The sequence below is a fragment of the Tursiops truncatus genome, chromosome 11 (genome assembly GCF_011762595.2).
Source record: "Tursiops truncatus isolate mTurTru1 chromosome 11, mTurTru1.mat.Y, whole genome shotgun sequence".
Lineage (NCBI taxonomy): Eukaryota > Metazoa > Chordata > Mammalia > Artiodactyla > Delphinidae > Tursiops > Tursiops truncatus.
In genome coordinates, this window is record NC_047044.1 from 90,987,726 (window position 1) to 91,013,715 (window position 25,990).

Genomic DNA, 25,990 nt, shown 5'->3' on the forward strand with positions numbered 1-25,990 from the left:
GGGCACATGCCATGTCACAAAGGGCCACATGGGGAAACACCAGCGTTGGTCAGGAGACAGAAGAAACAAGGAGGAAATATGGGCAAGAGCCTTCATCGTGGCTTTTGTGGGAAGGAACAGTCAAGGCAGGGTAAGCAGGATTGGCTGGTTTGAATAATTTCAGCAGACTCTGGGCCATAGAAGCTGTCGCTGGTTGCCCTGAACATGGCCCTGGTGTTATTAGGGCAAATGGATTTTGTCCCAGAGTGTAAGAGCCTTGTGAGAGTTCAGTAAAGGAGGTGGTATGGGTACAGAATATGGACTTGTTAACTTGCATGTGAAAGAAACTCTAGCAGATGAGTTGTTTACGACCTCTAGAATTGGCTAGCTCTGGGAGGAGCAATCTCTCCAGGGTCAGCAAGGCCCCAGATGTCAAAGCATCAGAAACATACGGTTAATACAATCCTCTCACACTCACCTGTCGTGAGATTTCTCTCCCAACTCACCTAGTTTGGTCATGCTACAAAGGAAGGCATACTGTCTTCATCAGACCCTTATTAATACACGTATACCTTGGGTGTGGAGGGATAAGATGGGTACCAAGTGGTGCATTATTAGAGAACAGTTCATTTATTCATATATTCATTCATTCATTTAAATACTTACTAATCAACTACAAGGATGTCAGGCAAAGTTGCCTCCTAAGAGAGAAAATTTGGCCTTGGGTGATGAGCTATAGAACAGGGAAGTTTCAGTTGTAGTGACAACAGGCAGCATGGAAGCCATCAGACTGATTCAGAGAACTTTAGGACAGAGAAAGCTGGATAAAGGAGAAGAGGGTGCTGTGGAGAGGGATGGATGGGAGGCTGGCAGTGGGCTGAGGAGCCCCGGAGTTGGGGAAGAGGAACAACAAAGGGACAGAGTCTACCACAAAAGGGGAGAGGCTCATCATGGACAAACTTTACTTCACAATTGAGCTTGGAACCAGTCCTATTTGTTTCACCTTTCTGGAAGGATCTGGTTTCCTAAGCAAGGAAAATAGAACAGGAAGTGGGATATATCTGACGCATGCTCCTAATTACAGCACTTTTACATACAGAGACCTAAGAATAGAAAAAGAAGGATGTTTAAAACTTCTTTTGAGTTTTGAACCTTTGAAGAAACGGTACTCAAGAAATCAAAGAAACAAATGAAATTTAAAGTCATACCTTTGTAAACAAGCATGAGATTCACCCTCATTCTAATCATTTCCAAGATAGGCCAGGGTGTCATTCTTTTTCTTTCCATTCTGCAACCAGAGGTCATTGTTTCTGTGAGCTTCACAGTGAAATATCTGAGCGACTCTAGGAGCAGAAGGTAAGGGAGAGTGAAGGATGAGGGGGTTAAGCTACATGTATAGGTTCTGAAAAATTGTGTGGAATCCAGACTTTAATGTGTCGTTGTCCAAACAGTTGCACTAAGTCTTAATAGCAGGATTCAATTTCTACATTAGACCTACTAGTCTTAATACAGTAACATGGTTTTAGCCTGGTCTTGAGGAAGAAAAAATAGATGAGATTTGACCTAATTCCAGCTGTAGTGAAGAATTTAAAAATTAACAAATATGTAGTGTTGGACTTACCTGGTGGCACAGTGGTTAAGAATCCTCCTGCCAATGCAGGGGACATGGTTCAAGCCCTGGTCCAGGAAGACCCCACATCCTGGGGAGCAACTAAGCCTGTGCACCACAACCTATGAGCCTGCACTCTAGATCCCGTGAGCCACAACTACGGAGCCCGCGTGCCACAACTACTGAAGCCCATGCACATCAAGCCTGTGCTCCACAGCAAGAGAAGCCACCTCAGTGAGAAGCCCGCACACCACAACAAAGAGTAGCCCCTGCTCTCCGCTATTAGAGAAAGCCCGCGCGCAGCAATGAAGACCCAACACAGCCAAAAATAAACAAATCAATCAATTAATTAATTTAAAGTGTAGTGTTACAGGTCATGTTTCCCAGAAAGAAGACTCTGAGACTGAATTTCCTTGCAGAAAGTTTATTGGGGGGTGTTCTTAGGACCTGTGAGGAAATGAAGAAAGTAGGATTGGGCAGAAGGAAAAGCTGGGCTGTGATATAGTCACACAATATCCAGATCATCCCATGGGGCTGTTTGGTGCTGAAATGTCCTTGCAGAATTATCCCAAATTGGAGAATGGGGGTGGGGCCTTTATACCCTGATGTTGATCATCTGATGCAAGCCACACACAGGAAAGGGTGTGATTGTGGGCAAGGTGACTCTCCTTAGCAGAGGACAATCTCTGGGTTTGAAGTTAGTGAGTGGGAATTCTGCTGAGAACTGTCATCTGTCAACACACCCAGCAGCTGGGCTGCTATAGTCTGAGTGTTTGTGTGACCCCAGGATTCATATATTAAATTCCAACACCCAATGTGATTAGGTATTAGGAGATGGGCTCTTTGGGAGGTGATTAGGTCAGGAGAGTGGAACCCTTGTGAATGGGATTAGTGCCTTTATAAGAGATCCCAGAGAGTTTCCTTCTCCTTCCACTATGTGAGGATACAATTAGAAGTTTGCCACCCAGAAGAGGACCCTCACTCAACCATATTGGCACCCTGGTCTCAGACTTCCAGCCTCAAGAACCATGAGATATAAATTTCTGTTGTTTATAAGCCACTCAGTCTGTGGTATTTTGTTATTGCAGCCTGAATGGACTCAGACATACGGGAAGAGTGGTTCTGATCTAAAGAAGTTGGGGGTGATCTGCTCACCACAGTATCTTCTTTCAGGCTACCATAATCATTGTACCACTGCTATGCAAAAGAATGAGGAAATAATAAATTTGTTTTATCAAATAAAATATATAGCTACTTCACTGAATTGGGATTGGGGGTGAATGTTTGCTTATGTTATCTTCAGAAGAAGGGTTAGAGCAGGCTTCCAGTGACTTGTTCTCACAGTCATTCACCCATTCATCCTTTCATCAAGCATTTATTGTGTCTCCCATGCAGTGAAGATGTTTCAGGAAACAGACTAGACCCCATATGTTGACTTCACCCCTTCCCATCCCCAGCCATCTGGTTTCCCAGTAGAGGACAAATATGAAGTTAACTGGGAATTTGGTCTGTTGGTTCTCAAACTTGAGAGCTCCCCAGGTGAAACCTAAAATTGGCCCCTGCACACTAAGAGCAAGGAGAGACAGAAGAAAGAGAGCACTCCAGGTCAGCAGGTGGCAGTTTTAATCAGCAAGGGGACTTCATCCAAGGCTTGTTTAGGGTGGCCGAGAGACTAGTAGATCTCTGCACCTGCCCACCAGAATCTTAAAAGTTTATACAGAGATCTTAACAGGGTTCAGTCATGTATACTGTCCAGATGGCCTCAACAACACGTTACTGTCTCAAGGCCGTGTCCTTGAAATGGCTCCAGCTATGAGAACAGTGGGCAGAACTTACCTTCTAAGGACAGGGGAGTGGGTGAGGAGCCTCCAGGTGCCCAGGTCCAGGTCACAGGTCAATGTCCTCTCAATGACTCCTTCCAACATGGTCTGAATTTCTAATGTACTCAGTAAGTATTCAAATATTTTAAAGATGATGATGATGTATACTCAACAAAGGGAAAGCGAAGACTTGAATAGTAATTTGTGAGCGAGCAAAAACTAACATTAGATTTAATTCTCAATTCTGACCATAATGCTTATTTATACCAACTCAATTTCATAAACACTATCATATCACTTATTAAATATCTTTTCCCTTATGTTCAGAGTCAATGGTGCCTTACCTTCCTGTCTCCACTTCCTGCTCCTCATTCCCTCTGGTATGTTCACTTTCTTGTTAATAATTACCAACCCTGATGTCCATCCTTTATGACTTTCCTACAATTCATGGTCTCTGTCTCTACTTCTCCCTCTATCTTTACCTCTTCCTAGGATGTTGCTCCGGGTGATGACATGGGGGAGATGTTGAGGCAGGTTGAGTTCGTAGGAGGGGATAGCACAAAGGGGCATAGTCAGGGAACGAAGTATCCAGGAGGAAGCAGATACATACTGAACAGTATATTGAAAGTTCTGGCCTGGTCCTGCACTCTCCACTTTTATCACCATAATCATGAGAATCTTACTGGTCCCAGAGGGCACTCCACTGCACTTAGGCAAACAAACATGCCACAGAAAGAAAATGGGAAATAATTACTTGGATTGACTCATTCTGCTCACTCCACCTGCTCTTTTCCCTTCACACCACTAGTAATATACCAGGGCTGGAGAGGGGAAGAGGCTAAGTCAGTCAGTAAGTGGAAATGTTAGGTGTTTGTGGGCAGGCAGGTGGTTTGTGGTAAGGTATTTACATGATTGTGAAATGCAAGAATGGTATTCGCCAATGATGGGATGTTGATTTGTAAGGCAAGGGCTAAAGGGTCAGAGAACTATTGCTGTGTTGGGGCCAGCTAGTATTTGGAAAAGGATGGCAGTCAGTGAGGTTAAGCCTGGATATAATTATGGAAGCTAGACCAGGTCTTAAAATGGCAACTTACTAAGGGTGACAGTTTTAGAATTGTCATCAACTTATGACCCTCTATTTCTCCTTCCACTGTCTCATTTTCCAATTGGCTAAATTACAAAATATTCAAGTTCATCAGCGTTTCCTCAGGGAGAAAGTCACCATTTTCTAATCGTGTGATTCTGGTGACATTTTAGTATCTTAGCAAAAGCCATTTCCGAAAAGTCACAAACACGATTTTCACATAGTTTTCAAGACATCCGATTTTAAACACAACTTTCTCAAGTTCCAAGAAGAGATAAAATTTTAAGAATAAACTTAAAAGGATTTGGTTGCTAGATAAGTAAAGAATGAATGAGGAAAGCTGTGATAATCATTAAGCAAGATCTTAAAAGGGATGCATTTAGAACAGACCATATAATAGTTACAGCTCTTAGTCACCAAAAATGGAATAGAACCCAAACCACAGCAAAGGCTGTTTCATTTGTGAAGCCAATATTAATTTCTCATGCACCTCCACAAATTCTTGACCATGTTTCAGTTTATCCTTAAATAAACAGATACTCAAAAATCCAACAAGATAAAAGGTTTCATTTTTTTTCTTCTTATGGAGAGATCGAGCCTTTAAGATCGGATCGAAGTGGTCACAGTTGTATGAAAGGGAAGAAACTCCAAGGGAATAGGAATCTCGTTAAGGAAAAAGTCACCTCTCCAAGCAGCTGTGCCTTCCATCAGAGTTACTCCTCTGCTCAGCTCTTAAAAGACTGTCATGGGTTTTGTTTTTAAGACATCTAGTCTTTTATCATCTGTCACAGTAAAATGATTTTCCACTAGAAGGGTTGGGCATGGATTGTCCACAAAGAAGCATGTGAAAGGATCTGTCTCTTTTAGTGTAGACATGGAAAGTTAAATTTTACGATAACAAAGTCCAAAATAGAAGTGACTCTTAGGAATCCAAACACTCTTTAAAATTAGCCTAACATATTGGACAAATTAACCAGAAGCATCTTTTGTGAAAATGAGCATAGGAGCATACGTACCTTCCAGTCTTCCTTTATCAGACACTTTTCTAATTCATATTAATGGGAGGGAATGGTGGGAGAGAGGCCTGCTGTTAGGAAAACTGAGGTGAGAGAAGAGACATTTGGGTCTGAATCTGGACTTGCCCATTAAATTCAGCATGTCATCTTGAGAACATCTCTCGGTCTCCTTTTCCCTGCATGTAAAATGGAGTTCATCGTAACTTTCTATCTCCTCACACGTATACAGTCAGGATAAAATGAGATGAAGAATGGAAAGCATTCTGAGATATAAAAATACACATTGACTTTGGCCCGGACTAAGAAACTCCAGTGAACTAGTCCTGCGCAAACACGCACACACCCTTGTCCAGAGGCACCATAAAAGGCAGCCTCGAATGGCTGAGAAGTAGAGGGGAGAAAACAGGAGAATCCTTAAACGCAGAGTCTATCAATTAATAAAGAGTTGACTCAGAATGTGTGCTCACCTGTGTGCAAGCTGAATTGTTCCCACTTTGGGTTTTCAACCCAGAAGAGCCAAAACGGAAAATCCCCCTTTGTAGGTACTGTCTGGTAACTGTGTGATGTATTGTTTGATCCCATGCTCAGAAGGGGAAGACATCTTACTTCTCTGAGTCCCAGTTTCCGCCACGCAAAATAAGGTGGTGGGAGGGCTTCCCTGGTGGCGCAGTGGTTGAGAGTCCGCCTGCCGATGCAGGGGACACGGGTTCGTGCCCCAGTCCAGGAAGATCCCACATGCCGCGGAGCGGCTGGGCCCGTGAACCATGGCCGCTGAGCCTGCGCGTCCGGAGCCTGTGCTCCACAACGGGAGAGGCCACAACAGTGAGAGGCCCGCATCACCGCAAAAAATAAAATAAAATAAAATAAGGTGGTGGGAAAAGTGATTGTAAGGGTTCCTTGAACTAACATTTTCAGTTTTGAAAATTGAAGGAAAAGGAGGGCAGAACCGACTGACTAACTAGTTCCTGTCCTGGGCGCCAGGACAGACATATTGCCTCCCTATCGTCCCCTCAGAATGAAAATAACTTTGGTTCAGTTCATTCCAGCACAGCCTTAATCTACCACTGGTTTGTAAATCAATCATTAGACTCGACTCAAAAGCAGCTGATACTATTTCTGTCTGAGTCTCAATGCCAAAATTCAATGCCTAGTTTGTTTGGTTTTAATAAATTTATTCCGTGTTGCAAACATTGCGCAAAATGGAAAAAAGTCTAGAGTGGTCTGAGTTCAGGAAGTGAGGGCAGGGCTTCTTTATGAAAAATAAACATCCTCCTCCTTGTTTCCTTTTCACTCTTTTCTCGCAAATCTGCTCGCTCAAAGCCCTTGGAATCCAAGGCTCCAACGTGTGCTTATTGCCTCAGATCCATGTAGATCGCCTCTGTGAATAATAAAGCCAAGAATATATGAAGTTCCTAAAGGCAGCTGACAGTCATACAAGCTGCACATGACAGAAAAAAAACAAATTACCTGAACCCTAGTAGGATCCTTTATCTTCCTTTTATAAAAGTTGGCACATTAATCCCCGTGAAGGAGACACGTTTTGTCTGAATCTTGCCTTCCATGTTTTTTGGCACTCACTGCCCTTCTAGTGTTAACTAAGGATGTAACCTTTACCACTTCCTGTCCACCACGGTATTCAGACCTATAACTAAATCCAGGATTGAGTCTGTTTTCAGCTCTCTCTCTTCCACCTTTAAGGGTTTTCATTTCCTTTGGGCTCTGCTCCTTTTTGTTTCTCCTCAGGAGATTTTGTGAAGTGCTATTAAAATATAGAAGGAACCACACCCATAGCAGGAACCACACTAATATTAATTCTAGTTCAACAAACACTTGGAAGGGCCTGGTAGGAGGGAGTATAACATGGGGTTAAGCGCACAGCCTCTGGAGGCAGACAGCCTGATTCTACTACTTATTAACGGTGTAATAAAAGCATGAACTTTCTCAAGGTTACTGATTTCTCTGTGCCCCAGTTTCTACAATGTAAAATGGGAATAATAACAGAACTAACTTCCTAGCTGAAGATTAAATGAAATAGCACAAGTTAAGGACTTGACACAGAGCAAGCACTGATTATCATACTTGAGAAATATTCCAGAGTAAGCAGACATCACGCACTTCACAAACTTTCTTTGTTTTTCCTTTCTTTCCCTGGCTTGTGCTATGCACTAGCTGTTCATTTTACCTAGAATGCCCACCGCACCTTCCCTGTTGGTGGCCCCTCATCAAGTCATCAAGGGCCCCAGTCAAATGGGTCTCTCTGGGCTCCCCTAGCACACGGTACAGGCCCTGAATAATACAGCATTGATCACATCCTACTGCCATAATTTATTATATATTATATATATATAATATTTTTTATATATTTCTTATCTATGATATATTATATATATACATCTTTACAAAGCATGTAGCACACACTGAGAACTCAATACATAGTTTTGATCCCTGGGATACATCCCCAAACCTGTTTTCAATAGTTTCTTTCCACCACCATGTCTCTGATGACCTGATAATGTACGAGCATATGACCATGACCATCAGAAGACTCAGAGCTGTCTGGGGCATACAGATTAGCTTGGTTTCTTCCAAGAATAAATTTGCTGGAATCTATTGGTTTTCTACTCTAAGAAACTGTATGTATGTTCCCCCACCCCCCAGAGGAAGGCCACACAAATTAGCAGCCCCAGCTGAACAAATTAACTTTTTGGAATTTAGCTAGTTACCTAAAGAGCCTTTGGAAATTTTTCAGATTAGACCAGGCATTTACTGATAGAAAAATACATCAGGGAGGTGGGAAGTAGGATTGAAAACTTACTTTTAAAAATAAATGAGTGTTTATGAACAAGTAAAAGGACAAAGAATAGTGAAGGCATAAAAGAAAGAAGAAAACCAAAAAAAGAAAGAAAGAAACTGAAGTTTTTCTCATTTGAAATGAGGAGGCACAAAATGTGGGTCTCTCTCTCTCTGGCTCCTGTGAAGGCTGGCTCTGGAGATGGCCACAGAAGTTCTAGGAGATGAGGGACATAAACTATGTAATCAAGAATTCAGATTAATCAAGTTGACAAATATTCCAAGACAGCCTGGAGTAGAGGAGAGAACTCAACCCTGAGCTCTGATCTCAGCCTCAACATTTACTGGTTCAACCTCTGAGCAAATTAGCCTTTCTAAACCCACAATGGAGATAACATGCATATCTGGAAGGGTTTTATGAAAATTAGAAATAAAAAAGGTGAAATATCTGGAATATATTTTGGACTTCATAAATAATAGATATTATTTTTCTTAAAAAGTGGATGAAGCAATGTAAGTAAAACATGCTTCCTAACCCACAATAAGTATATGATGCATTAAATTTAATGAACTAAAACATCTTCAGTAATTATTTCCTGAAAATAGCAATTTTTCAGTAGCAAAAGAAGAGAAAAACTCACTGAAAGTTCTGGGGAAAAGTGGGCAAAATTCTTTAAGACACATAAAAGATGGCAACATCTACCTCCTAAAACAAACATACTACTATGACTTGGCATTTTTATTAGGAAATAGATTTTTACCCAAGTAGATTTTTGCCCACTAGTTCTCAGGCCAATTAAATATTGTATCAATGGTTACACAAGATATAGGACCTGAGCTGGTCCACGGAAAATAGAAAGGATTTAGGTAGGCAAAGGGAGAGGCGAGCAATCCAAAAGAAAGGAGGGGTGTGATGCAAAAGGACCCAGGTGTCTGAGATGATCCTGAGCTTTTAAATGCCCCCATCCTCCCAGCCCCAATAAAAGAAACTCCTACACCCTTGCTTATTCACAACTACATTCTGGACCTTTTTCCATATTCTTGTTTCCTTGCACTAGGTTAGGAGACCTATTACTGATCTCTTAATTTCTGGCCACATTTCCTGTCTACACATCCCTAAACTCTACCCTAGGACCCAAGGTATAATATATTGTCCCTCTGGTTTTACCCCTTGACTTCCTTTCCTTGATAATAATTTGAACTTGGTGTCTTTTTCTGGTCCTTCTAGATGACTGTTCAGCCTGATCCCATGGGGCTATTAGAGCTAAGGTTCTTGCCAAGTCCTTGGTCCCTAGAGAGGGGATGGAAAAAGACACGAAAAATACAAGATCTTGGGGCTTCCCTGGTGGCGCAGTGGTTGGGAGTCCGCCTGCCGATGCAGGGGACACGGGTTCGTGCCCCGGTCCAGGAAGATCCCACATGCCGCGGAGTGGCTGTGCCCGTGAGCCATGGCCGCTGAGCCTGCGCGTCCGGAGCCTGCGCTCCGCAACGAGAGAGGCCACAGCGGTGAGAGGCCCGCGTACCGCAAAGAAGATAAAATTAAAAAAAATAATTAAAAAAAAAATACAAGATCTTTGTAAATTAATTTGACTGAGGCAGTATTTGGGAAGGTGAGTGGTTAAAAACTTTGGCAAAATTACCGAGTTCTTTCCACGTTGCCTGTCTTATAAAACACTTTGTGTTAGCCAAATTATATTAGCTGTGAAGTCCCATGGCCTACCAAAGGCTAAGTGACAGACTGAAACTTTGGGTCTGAGGTTATGTTGTCACTGAACTATGGTAGCCAAAGTCATCCCCTCCAGATTGGGAAAGGCTTTCTCTTGTCTTCTTAAAGGAGAGTGTAGAAGTAGTTATGGTCATAGTCATGGTTCTTACAACAAACTCAATTATAAGCCATCATTATAAAAGTGATTTAGCAATATTTCCCGTGTGACTTGGTCAAACAACAAATGCATATTGATTGCCTACTCTGAGCAAATCATCCCAGTGAGCTTATTTGGTTTAAATTCACTATATATAACTTAATTTTGTTGAGATTGTGCAATATATTGTTTGGTTTTATTATTATTACTATCATTATTTGGCTTATTATTGTTCCTGGTAAAGGAGTTGAAAAATAGTAAGCAAAAGGAAATCACAGTCGCTTACCCCTAAGGACTCATCCCCTTCATCCATCCCTGAGTACCAAGCCGTTCCTTCTGTGGAGGAAGACAGGTGGGAACCTGTTTAGGAAAAGGTGTATTTTCATTTATTTTGAAAAATAAATGTAACCATTTTATTTGCATGGGCTGATGACCCTCAGATTTGTATTTCCAGTTCAAATCAGACACTGAACACCAACCACTTTCTCTATATTTCTACCTAGATATCACGAAAGCACCTCAACTCACCATATCCATTTTGATTTCTCCCACAAACTACGAACTGCTGTAAATTAGCACCGGTTGTGCAAAGCAGAAGCAAAGGAACCGTCTCTGACACCACACCTTTACCTCTGCATTCATTGTTTCAACATCACCTTCGAAACGACTTTCATATCCCTCTTCCTTTCTTCCTTTTCAACATCGTCTTGGTTTAAGCTCCCATCACTCTAGCACATGGACTACGACAATGGCCCCCCAAATTGATCTCCCTGTGTTAACTCTTACCTCTCTCCTATCTGTTCTCTTCACTGCAGCCACTCATTTTTTTTAAACACAATATAATTATATCACTCTTCTCCTTCTTAAACTTTTTCAATGGTTTTCAATTACCTTTAAGGTTCAAAGAAGTTAGATCTTTGGCATTTTCACATGGTCCTGCCTAATTCCCCAACCTGGTCTTATGTCTTTTTTTTTTTTTCCAGTTTTATTGAGATACGATTGACAAATAAAAATTGTATATATTTAGGTTATACAATATGATTTTTTAAGGTATATAATGTGTGAAGTGATTACAATAGTCAAGTTAATTAACTCACTTATCACCTCACATAGCTACCTTTTGTGTGGTGTGTGTGTGTGTGTGTGTGTGTGTGTGTGTGTGTGTGTGTGTGTGTGTTATGAGAACACTTAAGATCTTGTGCCTTTAAAAACACAAAGCCTGGGCTTCCCTGGTGGCGCAGTGGTTGAGAGTCCGCCTGCCGATTCAGAGGACACGGGTTCGTGCCCCGGTCCAGGAAGATCCCACACGCTGCGGAGCGGCTGGGCCCGTGAGCCATGGCCGCTGAGCCTGCGCATCCGGAGGCTGTGCTCCGCAACGGGAGAGGCCACACCAGTGAGAGGCCTGCGTACCGCAAAAAAAAAATAAAAAAATCACAAAGCCTAATTCCACCTTACAACTTATATAGCTATTGTTCCTTGAGCCTGTAAGACTCTTTCTCTTCCTGTTCTTACTACCCCCTTTATACATTTAACTCTTTTTATACCTCAAATTGCAGATCAAATATTCTTCTTCAAGAAATTTTTTCCTAACCCTCTAAACTAAGTCTAGATCCTCTGTCATGTACTTTCTCAACTCACTGTACTTTTCCTTCATAATATATATATATATATATTTTTTTTAATGTGTCTCTCTCTCTCTGAGAGAACACATATTATTAGACTTCTTTTTAAAAATCTATTTTAATAGTCTGTATGTTAATTGGTGAGTTTGGCCCATTTACATTAACTAGAATTACCACCTTATTAAGACTATTTTCTACAGCACAAAGCTTTTTACATAACTAAGACTTTCTCACACAGTATTTATAATTATTTGTTTATATATCATCCTCTCTATAGACTATAATTTTCTTGAGGACAGATATGAATTCCAATTAATACAGTATCTGCACAGAAAGGCAAATATCATATGATATCGCTTATATGTGGAATCTAAACAAAGGGTACAAACGAACTTATTTATAAAACAGAAGCAGAGTCACGGATGTAGAAAAGCTTATGGTTATGAGGGGATAAGTGGGTGAGGGATAAACTGGGAGATTGGGACTGACATATACACACTACTATCATGTATAAAATAGGTAACTAATAAGAACTTGCTGTATAGCACAGGAAACTCTACTCAATACTCTGTAAGGGCCTATATGGGAAAAGAATCTAAACAAACAAAAAAAAGAGTGGATATACATATAACTGATTCACTTTGCTGTACACCTGAAACTAACACAATATTGTAAATCAACTATACTCCAATAAAAATTTTTAAAAAAAAGTTAACAAGAGAAAATAAAAAAAAACAGTATCTGGAATAAAGTAAGTAGTAGTTTAAAAGTCTTGTAGAAATCAATTTTCACTGCAAAGTAAAGGAGCTGTTACAGTGGAGGATTACTGGACTAAATGTCAATATTATGACGTAGTATGAGTGTGTTTCATGTTTGGTGATTGCAATCATTGTTGCTTTTCTTGTGGTCATCCATTTACAATGCTTGGTGTCCGTTTATTTATCTCTTGTAAAAATAAAATACAGTGTGTGTGTGTGAAAGAAAAAAGTCTTGTAGAAAAATTAGCAAGTGAATGAATTATCATTATTGTGCTTAGAAACTGCCTTGTCAGTAATATGTTGACTTGTTTTTATAAATTCTATCTAGCAAATAATTATTAAGTGCTTACTACTTGCCAAGCAATGCATCATGTGTTATATTAGAATACAGATATTATGTATGTTAAAATACATAATCTTCACTTTTTAGATACTTATAGTCTAATATAAATGATATATAATCCAATACAAATTATATCTACACTCACATATAAACATGCACACAGAGAACTGTTTGAAGTCAGGTAAAACCCAAGGCATTCAAGCCATGACATCTTTTTGGACAAGTCAGTTGACAGTTCCAAGCGTCCCCATAAGAACTTTGTAAAGATAAACTATATTCTCTTTATCAAGATAATATTTTAGACTATACTTTGTATTTACATGCATTTATTATGGATTTTTATTATAGACTTGCTCAGTTGTTTGCATACTTTTTATCCTAATCCTCTTTGAAGAGTACTAAGAATTGCTTCTTTTGTATGCATATATTCTATTTTTTTAATCAATTTTTGTGCATGTCACTAGTGGGAATTTTTTCTTTAAAGTATCATTTAAGTCCTAGATTAGATAGTTTAAATAATAAGTTATATGCCAGGACCTGTATAAATTTATTTAGATATTCACTGAAATGTTCCAGTATCTTTTCCTTTCTTGAGCTTTTTTTTTTTTTTCCAGAACATTCAAAATGCCTGAGGGTTCTTTAACTGCCCTCGTTTGAATAATTAATTCTAATCTTACACCATATGGAAATCAACCCTACAAGCCAGGTTTGCCAAATCTCTTCATGGCAGTCCATGTGGTTGCTTTCTTTTTGTGCAACAGAAAGACACGCTGGCACGAGGAGCAGCGAGTCCGTTTTTTTACTTCTCCTTGAGCACACACAGGAAAAATCTCAGCCAGAGGAACTGTGCCTGGCCCTCGAAGGGGTGAGTTTAGGTACAAAGCACAATATGAAGACCAAATGTAAGGCCGAGAAGTCCAAGTTAAAGTTGCCAACTGACCTCCAATTGTTGCAGGAACATTTTTACTTTTGCACCATTGTCCATTTGATTTATCCCTGGCACCAACATATTAAGTATTTAAGCCCTGCTCTTCTCAGGATTCCACGGTATAGAGAACAGCCCATATCTGTATTTGAGTTATTTCTCGTTCCCAAGAATCTTTGGCTTCAAAATGTGTATCCCCACAAATCCTCCACCTCTGGCTGCTGACCTTGTGAGAAAGTTCATATGTCATCTGAAGACGGAAAGAAAGTACTGAAATTCATTCCAAGAAATACAGCACAACTTCTGGGAAAGGCGAAAATGGCACAAAATTTTCTTCCTTTCAGCTATTCAGCAAATGTTCAGTGAGCGTAAAAAAAAGTGCACGTAGAGAGAGAGGAGATAGCCTTAGTCTCTCTTTTTTGTGAATGAACTTTTTGTGTATTACTTCTAGATAAGACATTCACATTTTTCCTTTTCTAACAAAAGTTGTGCTTTGTTTTAAGATAGTTGGCATAGATGAGAGGCTTGTTTTGGTGAACCAGAAAAAAAGCGAAGACAAGAAAGAAATGAAACTGTTTAATAAATATTATTCATTTTTTAACTTAATGAAAAAAGTAGTTAATTTAATTATTTAATTAATGATGGCCTTTTGGCCATCTTCCTATATTCTTGTTTTCTGTCCATTGAAATTCTTTTTTATATATAAATTGATTGATTGATTGATTTTTTTTTTTTTTTTGGCTGTGTTGAGTCTTCGTTGCTGCACATGGGCTTTCTCTAGTTGCGAGTGAGGGCTACTCTTCGTTGTGGTGTGCGGGCTTCTCATTGCGGTGGCTTCTCTTGTTGCAGAGCACAGGCTCAAAGCATGTGAGCTTCAGTAGTTGTGGCCCACGGGCTCATTAGTTGTGGTTCATGGGTTCTAGGGCACAGGCTCAGTAGTTGTGGCGCACAGGCTTAGTTGCTCTGCAGCATGCGCATCTTCCCAGACCAGGCTCAAACCCATGTCCCCTGCTTTGGCAGGCGGATTGTCAACCACTGAGCCACCAGGGAAGCCCCACTGAAATTCTTATATCTGTAATCTGCAAACGTTTGGTGCTGTACATGGAGTCAGTTTCTTTCTATGACCTCAACTTGTATATACAGGTTCACTCCAGCAGATCCATGTGTAAAAACCTACACGGAAAGAAAAACTCGCAAGGGGAAAATTTACATCCCACACACAGTAAGGGACCGTTTCTTGTTTTGCTCTTCCAGAGGAATTCTTGCTACTCAAGTGATTTTCTTTGAAGAGAAAGGACAGTTTTTCCTGTACTTACACTATAATTTGATTTTACAATGTTATCATCTGAAAATTTTTCAGGAACATTGCTATTTCACAAAGTGGATAATCAGCTAATTTAATAGTTGGATTACCATATAAGCCAAAGGTAGAAAAAATACGAGTGAAATAGTATTTTTCCCTTCTTTGAGCATACTTATAATTATTTTGTGTTTCAGATTATAGCAATTTCCTATCTTTGCAAGGAATTAAATTTATCCTTCAACTAAACAGCAGAGATATATTTAGTGTGTGTTATGATAGACTGCGGGAGCGGATTGTTAAGGGTAACTTCACTGAGCTCTTACAGTTTTCAAGCACTGAACAAGGTTTGCAGGTAAGACAATGTGTATGGGACTAGGGCTACAAAGATGAGTAGAATACAAGCCCTGACTTCCCTTTGAGGAGCTTAAAATTCATTATCATGTAAACAGACAATTTCAGTATTTTGCAGTGAAACCGGGTGTGATTTATGAAAGGGTGTCCTAGGGTTACTATGAGGACACATCAGAGGCATTTAACTCAATACGTGAATTCAACAAGAGAGTCTTTTCCTTCTTTCGGCAAGAAAGAATCCAGTCTTTCCAGAGATGACAGTTTCCTAGATAGTCAGTTGGACCCTGGTGGATAAATGTGCCTGGGGTGAGAAGGGGAAGAGACCTGTGATTGTACCATCAATAGCTGAGGAAAGGGTGTGTGGCACATACGGAGAACAGAAATGCCTGTAATTCAGAGAGGAAGAAGGTGTGCACTACTAAAGAAATAAAACAGAATGCTAAGGGATTGTTTAGGGAAGGAGAGATAACCTAGTTGGGAAGCTTACTTATGTAATACATAGTGAAGCAGGTGGTATTTGAGATAAGCCTTAAAAGATGCCCAAGGTTGCAATAGACAGAGACAGGAATGAAGAAAAAGAGATTATGCAATTAAATGAGCAAAGATGTGATGACAAACACTGAAGGACATCTTAGAACAAGTTATTCAGTTTGGTTAGAGAACTGGTTACATTCAGAGGAAAAGTGAAAGAAAAGAATGGGACAGACAGCTGGGAATATAAGGAAGGGAACTAACATTTAATGAGCAACTACTATATTACAGACACTTACTGGGTAGTTTACAAGGATTATCTCATTAAATCTATACAACACTTTATGTAACAATTGTCATCCTTCACATGCTACAGTGAGGAAATGACTTATCCAGGGTCACATCACTAATTAGCAAGAATAATAAGAACTACTTTCATGGAACATTTACCATATGCCAACACTGTGCCTGCTAGATGCTCACATGCATTATCTTATTTAATCCTCACTACAACTTTATAAACTATTTTCCATCAGCACCCCCATTTTTTTCAGATAAAGAAAATGAGAATCAGAGAAATGGCAGAGATCACTTAGTGACAGAGCAGAATTCAAATTCAGTCCTGCTGACTACAAAGCGCATGCTCTTTTCCACTATCTACTATGTCACCAGAGAATTGGGGATATAAAAGGGATAGGCTACTGACTCAATTCAAGCACTGGGCAGCTGTTGTATGTTAGAAAGATGAATAAGATCCAGTGGCTAAGGTCATGGAAGCAACCTAAATGCCCATCGACAGACGAATGGATAAAGAAGATGTGGTACATATATACAATGGAATATTACTCAGCCATGAAAAGGAATGAAATTGGATCATTTGTAGAGACGTGGATGGACCTAGAGACTGTCAAACAGAGTGAAGTCAGTCAGAAAGAGAAAAACAAATATCGTAGATTAACACATATATGTGAGATCTGGAAAAATGGTATAGATGAACTGGTTTGCAAGGAAGAAATAGAGACACAGATGTAGAGAACAAATGTATGGACACCAAGGAGGGAAAGTTGGTGGTGGGGGGGATGAATTGGGAGATTGGGATTGACATATATACACTAATATGTATAAAGTATATAACTAATAAGAACCTGCTGTATAAAAAATAAATTAAAAAAAATAAAAAGATCCAGCGGGTAACCTCAAAACCCTCACAGTCTGGTGAGAGAGCAAGTGTTCACGCCAGACTCTCCTCCTTACTCATCCCGGTCCCCACCCCATATCCATTTCTCCTGCCCTTCTGTTGCTCTCTCAGAACAAAACAAAACCAAAAATTACATCTTGTTCCCTTTAGTTTCTCTTCCCTTCCTTTTGATCCCATTCTTACTTGCACTCATTTATCTCCTACCAAAAGCCAGAGAAAGCACTCCAATGAAAAATCCCTTCATCCCCTCAACAAAATAAAAATCTCTTTTAAAATTTCATAGTGGCCAGAAAAAAATAATGTAAGATTACAAGAAACAGGGAGAATGATAAATTGGAAGAATCAGAGTCAGGGATGATGCCACCAAGATTCAGACAAGCACTGGTTACAGGACTGTTTAAGTGAACAGCAGTGGGCAGGCTAAATTACATTTCCACAGGTCATCCCAACCCACATTTCACTGCAGCATTTTCCATCACAATTCTATCAGGGAGGAGTCAGATGTGGAAACAATCTCTTATTTCACAGCCTGTTCACTTCTTACCTTGACCAGCAGACGTGTTCTGCACTATACTCTCCCTACTACTAACCTGGAAATTTTTCCTTTCTGTCCTCTTCCAACTTTTTCTGAATTTCATCCTATTTCCAGGGTTTGCAGTGACTAGATGATGAAACAAAGGAGAGGAACTGTAGAGTTTCAGATCTCTGCCATGAGATTTTTCTCCACCGACCAAACCCCGGCTAAAAAGATTGCTTTCTTTTGTTCCAAGGATTTCAAAGCATATCAGTGTCCATCTTGAATGAATGAAGTTATTTGACAGCACTGGGAAATGACAGCAGAGAGGGCCAGCTGGGAGGTGGTGATTTGAGTGAAATTTTTGCAAGGCATCTTGCTAGTGGTTTTCAAGCTCAAGGGTGGACACCCAAACACCAGTCAGCCCTGGAAGAACCACTTTCAAAATAGCATTAAGAACACAGTGTTCCTTCAAACCCTGGATTATATAATTATTTCTCTATCTTGTTTATCTATTCCAAGGATGAAATAATCTAGAAGCACACAATTATAGCAGTCTATTTCAATACATGTTTAGAAAGAGAAGTAAACGATTTTTTCAAAAGTCACATAGGCATTGCATGGCAGCGTCAGAAATAAATTGAGCTCTTTCAGCTTCCAATTTAGTTCCCATTGGACGAGACCTTGCTGATTCAATCACTCCCACTTTCTGTCTACTCTCCTCTGCTTTGGTCATTCTTAACAATCTATTCCTTGACTATTGGGGGAAAACCAAAATAACACTAAACCAATGGAGTTAAACCTATCTTTCTGGAAATAACATTGTGTGTGTGTGTGTGTGTGTGTGTGTGTGTGTGTGTGTGTGTGTGTGTACTCCATGACATTACATGCCAGTGATTAATGGATGTGCTCTACATGTGTTGTCCTATTTAATCCATCCAACAGTCCTGTGAGTCAAGTTTTATAAGGCCCGAAAAGATAGGAGACGCAGAACCTGTTCTCTATTTTGCTTTGAGTTGAAGGAGCATCTTGTAAATTAAGCCCAGATTTCCAGTTTTGCTTGGGGTCTAAGTAACTGTAGAAGTTGGCTTTGTAGACACCATGGAGCCTGTATTCTTATACCAAACCAGATGACAGTCAGCAAACATGAGTGTTCATAGACTGGGATGAGACTTGGTGATTCCTGAAGTGAGATGAAAGGTTTTAGGAAGCAACATATTTGAGTTGGAGCTTGTTTGGACAAGACAGTTTAGTGTGCAGAGTGCTGGATAAAGAAATGAGGGACTTAGGTTCCAATACCTAATGCATCCCTTTCTCTGATTTTATAAGTCATTTAACTATCTGGGATTAAGTGGCAATATGCAAATCCTTAATTTCTATTGTCTTTTTTTTTTTTTTTTTTTTTGCTGTACGCGGGCGTCTCACTGTTGTGGCCTCTCCTGTTGCAGAGCACAGGCTCCGGACGCGCAGGCTCAGCGGCCATGGCTCACGGGCCCAGCCGCTCCGCGGCATGTGGGATCTTCCTGGACCGGGGCACGAACCTATGTCCCCTGCATCGGCAGGCGGACTCTCAACCACTGCGCCACCAGGGAAGCCCTCTATTGTCATATTTTAAAGGACATTGAATAAATCATTATGTTAAGTATGTATATCTTTGTTTAATTTTATCTTTAGCTCTGAAACTGGGAACTCAAGGATCCCTGTAGACACAATCACAGAATTATTTAAGTAAGTATCAGAACATTAGGGAATACTGTATGATTGTATCAGTGGTTAAAATCATATTCTTCTAAATCAAACAGCCCTGTGTTTGAATCCCATCTTTGCCATTTAATTGCTGTGTGACCTTGGATTAAATATGTAACCTCTGAGGCTTCCCTGGTGGCGCAGTGGTTGAGAATCTGCCTGCCAATGCAGGCGACACGGGTTCAAGCCCTGGTCTGGGAAGATCCCACATGCCGTGGAGCAACTAGGCCTGTGAGCCACAACTACTGAGCCTGTGCGTCTGGAGCTTGTGCTCCTCAACAAGAGAGGCCGTGACAGTAAGAGACCCACGCACCGCGATGAAGAGTGGCCCCTGCTCGCCGCAACTAGAGAAAGCCCTCGCACAGAAACGAAGACCCAGCACAGCAAAAACAAAGAAAGAAGCTTTCATTTAAAAAAATATATATATATATATATGTAACCTCTTAGAGCCTTAAGTTTCTCATATATAATATGTGAATAATTATACTCAGTATGTAGGATTATTATGAGAAGTAAAGAACACAGTGAATAAAAAGTGATTATCACAGTACTTAGTATGTAGCAAAGACGATGTATGATATATCAATATTACTTGGATAGTTGTGTAATTTTATTTGATATCTGTTATCATATTTTTTAAAATGAAGCTTTTAATAGAAAAGAAAAGGGTAGAGGAAATCATCTATACAGGAAGAATAGAAAAATTACAGCTGTTCTGAACCAAGAGCTCAGCTAACCTCCAGACTTCGCCTTTCCCCAGAAGTTTGTGCCCCGACTTCCCTAGATGCTCTCCCAAACTTGAGTTCAACAAAGATTGATTTTCATTTAGTTCAGCTAAGACAAATTAAGAAAAAGACAGGGATTTGATGGATGGGAAGCTATGTGGATTAATAAATCTGAGATGTAGAATCCATGCAAGGGGCTTCCCTTAGAACAGAGCTAAGAGGTCGGCACTGTCTCATGAAATTGGCTAGGTGTTTCTCAGTTCATTGCCTTTTGATGTCCTAGAAAGTGATTTCTGTTTTTTATCTTCAGAGATGTTGCTTCCTAACTCTTCTTTGCCTTTTTCCCTTTACTGGCAAGAGAAAGGGTTTTAGAGCTGCCAGTAAAAGAATAATATGAACTCATAAAACCAACATTTTGTAAATAAAGCTGAATCTCATGGAACTGAAAGAAAAAAATCTAACAGGAGCCAAGAAAATTTCTCAAAAAGACAACATGCCTAGTAGCAGTCTGAAAAAGACTTAGAGAAAGGATAAGAAAGGACAGAGAGCAGAAGATGTGGAATTGGTGGCGATATATATTAGCTTCATTATTACTATACCATTATTTTAGTCACAGAAATACTATAGAAAAGGGATAACTCTTGGTGTATGTTCCAGGACATACCATTCTGAGAAACTCCTCCCCACAGTAATTCCTGGCAGCTCTGTCAACCTTCCTCCTCCTTCATTCTCTCCCTGAAGTCTGAGCTTCTCATCAGTGTTTTTTGCAATGTTCTGCAAACAAAAGTACTGCTGAGTGCCCATAAAAATGTCGCTCCAAAGGCACCCGCCCCGTAGCGGAGAGGTCACGGCGTGAGGCCACGTCCACAATCGCCGCGAGGTCGGGGCGCCGGGCTGCACCACGGCCTACAGCCAGCAGGAAGGGAAGGATCGAAGCATATTTGTAACCAGAGAAGACCATGAAACTCCAAGGAACGCGGAGCTGGCGGCCGACGACCCCAATGATCCGTACGAGGAGCACGGACGGATGCTGCCCCACGGAGACAACATCAGCTGGAACTGCCCGTGCCTTGGGGGGATGGCCAGCGGCCCGCGTGGGGAACAGTTCAAGGTGGGCTTTTCCTGCTTCCACTGCAGCAGAGGATGTCAAGGGGTCGGACTGTGTAGACCAACTCCGCGCAGGAGCACATGCAGAAGTACCCGGACCTCTATCCCCAGGACAAAGAGGAGAAGCCAGCGGATCGATTAGAGGAAACGGCTGCCTCTGAGGCCACCGTAACCAAAGAAGAGGAGGGGTCCAGCTAATGAGGGCCCGGGGCGCTGGGCTCCGGCCTCCTTCAGAGCGTGTGAACATCTCCAAGGAAGTGTCCCTGCCTCTGTTGTGCTGTGCACTGTAATGGACAAAATAACTTATTGTGCTGATCAGGGGTCTTGGCCCCTTGACATATACACTGAAAAACGGGTTGTAAGAATGTGCGTCTCGCATGAACCTATCAGCAAATGCAGCTGCCGCTTTTGAATTCTCTTCTCAGATTGTCCTGAATTTTGCCGCTTTGAAATAATGTGCTGAATAAACTCAGCAACCAATAATCATTATCTGGGAGTGTCTTGTGAGTGAGCGGACTTATTCTGATTCATTGTATCCCTTTTAGTAGATTTGATCGCTAGTTGGAAAGTGAAATGGAAACAAAACATCTTCCTTTAAAAATACTGGAGTCGGGCCATTCCTTGTAGAAGAGGCAGGCAGATCAGACCTTGAGGATTTGACGAAGCGCTATGCTTCATTTCTGATATATTTTGGTTTCCAGTTTGCATTGAGCTCCAGGTTTTCTACATTTGGAAAACAGAGCTTTGGACCCTCTGAGTGACTCCTTTGTAAGTGAAGAGAAAGGCTGGTTTTTTTTTTCTGTTCTTGTTATTCCAAAAGCCCTGGTTTGGGGTCTGTGTTCACACTGGCTCTGTCTCAGCCTGTTCAGATGCAATGTTCTTGAGAGGTGGGGACCTAATCATTACCAAAGTAGCACCCAAGAGAGGAAATGGTGTCAATTAAAAGGAAAATGTGATTTTTACCTGAAGGAAAAAAATGTCAGTCCAATGAGAAAACACATCACTTGGTCTTCTCTAGGGCCAGCTGGTTGCCTAAACAAATGTCTATAGAGGAAGGGCCACTGATTAAATTTGTGATCTAAGAACACTCTTTATTCATGAGAGTAGGATCTATATCTGCATTTTTCTCCACTATATTTCCAGCTTTGTGTTGGCACATAGTAAATGCTCAATAAATTTGTAAGACGGATTCATGGATGGATGGATGATGGATGACTAAAAACATGAGGCTACTTCTGGCTCTGAAAGGTGTGGCCATGATTTGCTTTTCCTCCTGAGACAGGTGGAATAGGAGATCTTGTATTCCTCTATAGCTTCCGTTGCCTGGGTTATACCATACTGCCCATCTCACATGAGGAAATTCCTGTACAAGCTAAAAAAAAACCTGGTAATCATATCACTGTCTCTCTCATATCTTTGTTGTCAGTTCTGGGAGTGTCTTCAAATATTCTCTTCACGAAAGAATACTTTTCTTGGACTTCCCTGGTGGCACAGTGGTTAAGAATCCACCTGCCAATGCAAGGGGACATGGGTTTGAGCCCTGATCTGGGCAGATCCCACATGCCATGGAGCAACTAAGACTATGAGCCACAACTACTGAGCCCGTGTGCCACAACTGCTGAAGCCTGAGCGCCTAGAGCCTGTGCTCCACAACAAGAGAAGCCACCCAATGAGAAGCCCATGCACCGCAATGAAGAGCAACGTCCTCTCGTCACAACTAGAGAAAGCCTGCGCGCAACAATGAAGAGCCAACACAGCCACAAATTAATTAATTAATTAATTAATTTTTTAAAAAGAATACTTTTCTTGAGTAGTAAGGGGGAAATATCTATATAAATGTTTCTCATAATTACCTAAAATCCAAATGTAAGTTAAAGCTTCATGTGATCTAGTCTTTACAAGATATACAAATTTTAAAAATACAAAAACGATTTCAAAACTTTTTGGCTATTCTCAAACAATCTTTTACTATCTAAAACAATACAATCCATAACTAAAGCCATTCTGACTTGTCTTTTCCCATGTCTTACTCTCAATGTCTCACATCCTACAGCTGCCTGAAAGCTTTTCTGTCCACAGCTCAAATCTCTACCTAAAACTCCCCCATCCAACAAACCAAGTCTACAGAGCTCTTCCCATTTCTCTCCCTCCACTTTTTATCTACCACCATTTTTTCTCTCTCTCTTCTCTCTGATTAGTTGATCTTGGCCTTTTTTGACACAAAGGACCCATCGAGAGATTCCCTGCTAATGCAGGGGTTAGGAATACACCTGCCAATGCAGGGGACAGGGGACCACGAGCCCTGGTCCAGAAGATCCAACATGTCATAGAGCAACTAAGCCCACATGCAACAGCTACTGAGCCTGAGATCTAGAGCCCACGTGCCACAACTACTGACCCTGCATGCCACAACTACTGAAGCCCATGTGCCTAGAGCCCATGCTCCACAACAAGAGAAGACACCGCAATGAGAAGCCCACACACCACAAGGAAGAGTAGTCCCTCCTCAACGCAACTAAAGAAAGCCTGCGTGCAGAAATGAAGACCCATTGCAGCCAAAGAAAAAAGGACCCATCAGGTTAGTTCAACTCTTCTTCATAAGAATACATGGCTGAGAGAGCCCGAAGGAAGTCCAAATCACATACAGTTTGACACAACATGCTGTGTGGCTGACAGGGTCTTGGTGCTCCGGCCGGGTGTCAGGCCTGAGCCTCGTAGGTGGGAGAGCCGAGTTGAGGACACTGGTCCACCAGAGACCTCCCAGCCCCTTGTAATATAAAACAGCAAAAGCTCTCCAAGAGATCTCCATCTCAATGCTAAGACCCAGCTCCACTCAATGACCAGCAGGTTCCAGTGCTGGACATCCCATGCCAAGCAACTAACAAGACAGGAACACAACCCCAGCCATTAGCAGAGAGGCTGCCTAAAATCATAATAGTTCACAGACACCCAAAACACAGCACCAAATGCAGTCCTGGCCACCAGAAAGACAAGATCCAGCCTCATCCACCAGAACACAAACACAAGTCTCCTCCACCAGGAAGGCTACACAACACACTGAACCAACCTTACCCCCTGGGGGCAGACACCAAAAACAACAGGAAGTACGAACGTGCAGCCTGCGAAAAAGAGACCACAAATGCAGTAAGTTAAGCAAAATGAGAAGACAGAGGAATACACAGCAGATGAAGGAGGAAAGTAAAAACCCACCAGACCAAAAAAATGAAGAGGAAATAGGCAGTCTACCTGAAAAAGAATTCAGAGTAATTGTAGTAAAGATGATCCAAAATCTTGGAAATAGAATGGGGAAAATACAAGAAATATTTAACAAGGACCTAGAAGAACTAAAGAGCAAACAAACAATAATGAAAAACACAATAAATGAAATTAAAAATTCTCTAGAAGGAATCAATAGCAGAATAACTGAGGCAGAAGAATGGATAAGTGAGCTGGAAGATAAAATAGTGGATATAACTACCACAGAGCAGAATAAAGAAAAAAGAATGAAAAGAATTGAGGACAGTCTCAGAGACCTCTGGAACAACATTACACATACTAACACTTGAATTATAGGAAGAATAGAAGAATAGAAAAAGAAAGGGACAGAGAAGAATAGAAAAAGAAAGGGACTGAGAAAATATTTGAGGAGATTATACATGAAAACTTCCCTAATATGGGAAAGGAAATAGTCAATCAACTCCAGGAAACACAGAGAGTCCAATACAAGATAAATCCAAGGAGAAACATGCCAAGACACATATTAATCAAACTATCAAAAATTAAATACAAAGAAAAAATATTAAAAGCTGCAAGGGAAAAGCAACAAATAATATACATGGGAATCCCCATAAGCTTAACAGCTGATTTCTCAGCTGAAACTCTGCAAGCCAGAAGGGTGTGGCAGGACATATTTAAAGTGATGAAAGGGGAAAACCTACAATCAAGGGTATTCTACCCAGCAAAGATCTCATTCAGATTCAACAGAGAAATTAAAACCTTTACAGACAAGCAAAAACTAAGAGAATTCAGCACCACAAAACCAGCTTTACAACAAATGTTAAAGGAACTTCTCTAGGCAGGAACCACAAGAGAAGGAAAAGACCTACAATAGCAAACTCAAAACAATTAAGAAAATGGTAATAGGAACATACATATCAATAATTACATTAAATGTAAATAGATTAAACGCTCCAACCAAAAGACATAGAATGGCTGAATGGATACAAAAACAAGACCCATATATATACTGTCTACAAGAGACCCACTTCAGACCTAGGGACACATACAGACTGAAAGTGAGGGGATGGAAAAAGATATTCCATGTAAATGGAAATCAAAAGAAAGCTGGAGTAGCAGTTCTCATATCAGACAAAACAGACTTTAAAATAAAGACTATTACAAGAGACAAAGAAGGACACTACATAATGATCAAGGGATCAATCAAAGAAGAAGATATAATAATTGTAAATATTTAAGCATCCAACATGAGGCACCTCAGTACATAAGGCAAATGCTAAGAGCCATAAAAGGGGAAATCAACAGTAACACATATATAGTAGGGGACTTTTAACACTCCACTTTCACCAATGGACAGATCATCCAAAATGAAAATAAATAAGGAAACACAAGCTTTAAATGATACATTAAACAAGATAGGCTTTAACTAATATTTATAGGACTTTCCATCCAAAAACAGCAGATTACAGTTTCTTCTCAAGTGCTCATGGAACATTCTCCAGAATAGATCATATCTTGGGTCACAAATCA

At 40.7% G+C, this 25,990-nt stretch overlaps 1 pseudogene; it reads left to right on the forward strand.

Moving 5' to 3' along the window:
- The first annotated feature begins 28 nt into the window (after positions 1-28).
- On the forward strand, positions 29-21,421 carry LOC101333990 (mitochondrial intermembrane space import and assembly protein 40 pseudogene; annotated as a pseudogene).
- The last annotated feature ends 4,569 nt before the right edge of the window (positions 21,422-25,990 follow it).